Below are 6,000 nucleotides of genomic sequence, written 5' to 3'. Positions count from 1 at the left end.
GAGCAGTGAACTATCTGTCAACAGAGGTGCTTCAGCCTTTGTGGTTCAATAACTTTTGAAATACTGGGGATCTAAATGGGGTCTTGATGCTGTGGAGTAGCTGAGCTCAGGCTCAGCCAGGGATATACGTTTTTATGAGGATTAGAGCCATAGTTTTTTTCCTTGCTCTGCACACACAAACAAAAAGTTCTACAAATCTGGACTTGGTAGCTCATTTTCGGGAATGTGTATCTCAGCTATTCCTTGACCAAATGATCCCAAATTTGCACCACACAGTATCCCCCAGTCCCTGTTGTGGCTAGCTGTTTTCCAAGACAACATCCCTATGCATGTAGATTTAAGAGCACTTTAACATTCAAAACCAAGATATTTGGGGGAGCTGTACCTTATGTTGCTGAATTTGAACCATAAAGTCTACCCCAGCACCCAATGTGAGATATTAAGTTTCAAGCCAATCTGACCCTTCATGTGACTGCCAGAGCACTGTGCAATTTTGTATTTACACACATTTTTATAGGTTTCAGAGTAGCAGCCGTGTTAGTCTGTATTCGCAAAAAGAACAGGAGGACTTGTGGCACCTTAGAGACTAACAAATTTATTTGAGCATAAGCTTTCGTGAGCTACAGCTCACTTCATCAGATGCAACCTCTCCTCTCCTCTCCTCTCCTCTCCTCTCCTCTCCTCTAATGGAGCTCCTGCATCCATGCCAGTGTTTGTTGCTCAGAACAGTATGTGGGCTACTTTCTAGGGCTAATAATTTTTGCATGATCAGGTACGAAAGCTGGCTCTTGGTGCTGGATGACCTCAGAGGCTGCCTAGCGCTGGGAGTATTACATGGATGCTGCCCATCGTTTTTCTCCTAGTTGTACACAAAAAAATGTCATAAGAATCAGCAAATTTTAACATGACATCATTCTGGGAGGCCTGTGTCTCAGGAACCCCTTGGCCAAATGCCCACATTGTATCGTTGACCAAATTTGCACCATGCCCTCTATGGCATCTCCTCAGGTGGGGTATAGATTGCCAAGCCAATCAAAGCAGTTGTGGGTTTTCATAGGTTCATAGGTTCCAGGGCCAGAAGGGACCGTTGTGATCATTTAGTCTGACCTCGTGTATCACACAGGACAGAGACCTGCCCCACAATCATCCCTAGAGCAGATCTGTTAGAAGAGTATCCAATAGTGATTTAAAAATTCCCAGTGACGGAGAATCCACCATGACCTTTAGTAAATTGTTCCAATGGTTAATCACTCGCACTGTTAAGAACGTACACCTTATTTCCAGTCTGAATTTGTCTAGCTTCACCTTCCATCCATTAGCTCGTGTTATACGTTTCTCTGCTAGATCAAAAAGCCCATTATTAAATATTTGTTCCCCAGTTAGGTACTTACAGACTCTACTCAAGTCACCTCAACCACTTTTTGAAAATTCATCGAACAGAAAGTTCTGTGCACTTTAACTCTGGAAGTCACTACAGCTCCTCCATAACAAGTGAGGCATTTTAGTGTTTGTGGTCCCAGATGAAATTAGACCGATTGTTAAAGGCATAGTTGATTGTTTGATTTGTTTTCTTAGGGTGTCACCTCAGAGGGGACGTAAGGCTCTTCGGATACCTTCATTGTGCATTTCCAAGTGGCTCCCAATGGAAGTGAACCCAAGCTGCTCTCTGGGACAATGCGGTGCCCTCTGCTGACAGGAGGAAGAGAGGAGTACTGTGAGGATCAGGAGATTGGAGGTGATGACCATCTTTGAAGGACACAGCCTGTCCCACTGAGACCAGTGGGAGAGAGTGGCCCGTAGCAGAGCGCTGTCCACTCCTGCCTTCTTGCACCACAGAAACCTGCTCCGACTCCACTGGTCAGGTAGCCACACGGTGTAACAAAGGGTGAATCCTGTGTAACACCATGTAACAAAGGGTGAATTCACGGCCACGCACTCTCAGCTATGGAGCCAGGACCGGTGCCTCCATCATAGCTGTGGGGGTGAAGTCCTCGTCCCGGTTGGAGACATGAACACGTCTCATTTTCTCAACGCTAGCACACCCAGCTCAGGGTAAGATGCTGGAGCCCCCCAGCTCCAGACAAGGCCCGCACACTCCTGGGAGAGTCACAAAGCTGCACCCCTGAGGCCCTGCTTTGTTCCCAGAAGGTGATGCCAGGTGGGCCCTGCATGAACCCTGCCCAAGCTTTCACCCCAGGGTCAGCTGCTCTGAGCTCCCTTCCCCCAGGATCTGACTCTTTCAGCTGCCTCGAGTTCCATGAGCCACCCCGGCCCTGACAACCATTGGGCACTCACTTGCTGCTCCCCCCAGGGTTCTCACCCCTGCTAGCCAGATGGGGTACAACAGAGCCCTGCCCCTGTTACAGGGAAGACGTCTTTCAGCCCCAAGTCCCATGATGCTAGTGGCTGGAGCGCACACTGTAGAGCAATGCAATTTTCTGCCCTCTCCCAGGTGGGAAAGGAATCCTGCTGAGCTGATCTAAAGGCCTTTTCAACAGCCCTCAGCCCCTGCTCCCAGAGCCGGCCTCCCCTTCCGGAAACAGATCAGCCGCTTCATGCACTCCTTGCAGGTTCTTTGGCCTCCTGTAGCTTCTGTGCTATTGGACTCTGCAGCGGAGACACCTGAGGCCATGACGAGGCAGTTTGACTGTGGGGCTGCAGCGGACACTGCCCATGATTGCCAGCTTTGCAGCAGGCAGTGTCATACAAATTCCCCCTTTACAAAGAGGCCCTGTCTGAAAAATCAGCCTTTCAGAGCAGCTTCCCCAGAAAAAGGTGCTGGGCCAGATCCGCTCCCCGCTCATGGCAGTGGCAGTCTGGAGTAACTCCTCTGAAGGCAACACAGTTGCACTGGAGTTTCACTGGGGTAGCTGGGCTCAGGCCTGGCCCCCTAGCATGTGCCTAGGGCCATTAATGCAGCTGAGAGAAACAACCGTCACCATGTGACTTGACCGGCTTGTGGCTGACTGGGCCATTGCTGGCCGAGGGCCATGCACCACTCAGAGCGAAGGGTGAGCACAGCCCTGGCTACAGCTACATGAAGTGCCATTCGCCTACAGTGCAACTGCCTCTTGACTGGCACCTCATTTGCTTGTGGCCCAGTGCATTGTGGGATTTATCATCTCTTTGTTGGACTCAAAGGTTCTCTTTCTGCAGCTCTGCCTAGCTTTGCTCATGGGATTCCCTGGCTCCTATTGCAGACCCTGCCTCTTCCCAGTGGGGGTGGCAAGGGTGGATTCTGTTTTTTATTGGAGAGCTTTTATTTCTCTTGTGGTGAGAGAGGCCGAGGTAGGGTGACCAGATGTCCTGATTTTATAGGGACAGTCCCGATTTTTCGGTCTTTTTCTTATATAGGCTCCTATTACCCCCCACCCCCGTCCCGATTTTTCACACTTGCTGCCTGGTCACCCTAGTCAGAGGGCCGAATTCTTCATTGCCCTACAGCTCCGTTGCATCAGCTGCACCTGTGAGGAGCCACTAATTGGTTGGACGGGCTCCAGGGAATACTCTCCCATCCAGCCAGCTCGCCAGCCCCTACACAGGAGCCACCACCCCCTCCCCATGCGGGGCCATGACTGGGGCAGATTAGTGGTGTGCTGGGGTTTGGCCAGAAGCAGGAGGATGGGTGAGGTATCCTTATGCTTCAATTGCTGCAACCCCAGGACGGGGATCTGCTCCCCTTTGGTGCAGAGCCTGGCGCAGGGAAACCAGGAATGTATGCCATGTGAAATACCCTTTGCACCCCGCTCAGAGGTTTGAGTGGGAATCGCTAAACAGTGTGCAGGTCCCAGTCCCCAGGAACTGCCCCCTGTGCTCAGCAAGACATTGTAAGCAAGGGTACCACCCCACAGCAACGCACCCCCTTCCCCAGGGCAGCAAGCTGGCCTGGCTCAGACTCTGCTACCACCTCCCTGGACTGGTTTGTTGTCTCCCCGCCCCTGCATGGGCAATAGCCGGGGGAGCCGGGCTGGGGAAGCTCAAAGCTGTGGATCTGTGAGCTGAATGCCTGTCCTAGCAGGAGCCCAGGGAGGAGCATCCTTCCCAGCGGAGCCGCTCTGAGCATTTAATCCTCTGAAAAAGCACAGAGGTTTTCCCAGCTGCCCTCACGGCTGGCTGAGGAACCAGCCCGCCTAGCTCAGTAGCTGAGTGAGCCAGCTGAGCTGACACGTTGGGGGTGGAGGCCGGGAATCAGTCTGAGCAACACACCCCCTGGCAGGGCGGCCAGGGGAAGGGCTGCTCAGTGCCAGCACACACCAAACCAGCCTAAGGTACCCGCTGCGGGCCAGGTGGGCCACAACTCAGAGGCAAGCGTGGTAGGTGTCATAGGTGCTGCCCTGGTGGGTCTTACCATGGCTGAGGGGAAGGGTATCTTGCTAGGGCTGGCAGGAAGAGGGAGGGTTGCAGGTACTCTCAGTACAGTGAGCGGTTGTGGCTCTCGTTTGGGCGCCTGGGGCAATCTAGTGAGAGTCAGGGCTCCTCAGGCCCCCTGCACTGGGACCCCTCTGCAGTGGCTCCCTGCTCAGCTGCTGCTGCTCCTCCATGAGCCCCCCACAGAACTGCCCCCAGCTGTGATATCCGGCACTCCCAGCCTGTTCCACACACCTCTGCCTACGGTTCCTGGGGGTTCCTCTCTGCATTCAGCTTCTCTGCAGCTCCTGGCTAGCCCAGGGCCACTGCTTCCAAATGGAGCCCAGCCACTTCCTGCTCAGGGTCCTCCATCCTGCCTGGCCCAGGGAAGGGGCAGTGCAGGGGGGAGGGGGCTGAGGGGAACTGTAGTTCCCTGCTTAGCAGATCCACACTCCAGTAGGGCTGGGAGGGGTAATTCTGCAGTCACCGTTGGATGGCTTCTCTGTCACGGGCCAAAGACTCCCAGCCAGTACCGTCTGTGTTATGGGAGAATGGGAGTCCAACCATTCACGGCTCAGGGGCTGAGGGGCTGCCTGCAGCCACTGTCTCCCCCTCAGCAGCGGTGTGAGAGCAAAACACGTGGATAATGCCATGTTAATGCTGCCCGGCTGCAATCACAGAATGTCACGGGACCATAAACTTTCCCACATCAGTGTTACCTGAGCTGCACTGGACACACACGAACGCATACACACGTGTGCACTCCCACACTTGCACACTCAGAGACGTGCACACGTACACACAGGCACACACATGGAGGTATATGTGTGCACACACACGTACACACACAGAGAATCATCGAATCATAGAATCTCAGGGTTGGAAGGGACCTCAGGAGGTCATCTAGTCCCACCCCCTGCTCAAAGCAGGACCAACCCCAACTAAATCATCCCAGCCAGGGCTTTGTCAAGCCTGACCTCAAAAACCTCTAAGGAAGGGGATTCCACCAACTCCCTAGGTAATGCATTCCAGTGCTTCACCACCCCCCTAGTGAAAAAGTTTTTCAAAATATCCAACCTAAACCTCCCCCACTGCAACTTGAGACCATTACTCCTTGTTCTGTCATCTGCTACCACTGAGAACAGTCTAGATCCATCCTCTTCGGAACCCCTTCCAGGTAGTTGAAAGCAGCTATCAAATCCCCCCTCATTCTTCTCTTCCGCAGACTAAACAATCCCAGTTCCCTCAGCCTCTCCTCATAAGTCATGTGTTCCAGTCCCCTAATCAATTTTGCTGCCCTCTGCTGGACGTTTTCCAATTTTTTCACATCCTTCTTGTAGTGTGGGGCCCAAAACTGGACACAGTACTCCAGATGAGGCCTCACCAATGTTGAATAGAGGGGAACGATCACGTCCCTCGATCTGCTGGCAATGCCCCTACTCATACATCCCAAAATGCCATTGGCCTTCTTGGCAACAAGGGCACACTGTTGACTCATATCCAGCTTCTCGTCCACTGTCACCCCTAGGTCCTTTTCTGCAGAACTGCGGCTGAGCCATTCGGTCCCTAGTCTGTAGCGGTGCATGGGATTCTTCTGTCCTAAGTGCAGGACTCTGCACTTGTCCTTGTTGAACCTCATCAGATTTCCTTTGG

Source organism: Eretmochelys imbricata, chromosome 16 (assembly GCF_965152235.1).
Source record: "Eretmochelys imbricata isolate rEreImb1 chromosome 16, rEreImb1.hap1, whole genome shotgun sequence".
NCBI classification, from domain to species: Eukaryota; Metazoa; Chordata; order Testudines; family Cheloniidae; genus Eretmochelys; species Eretmochelys imbricata.
This window is presented reverse-complemented; position numbering follows the sequence as displayed.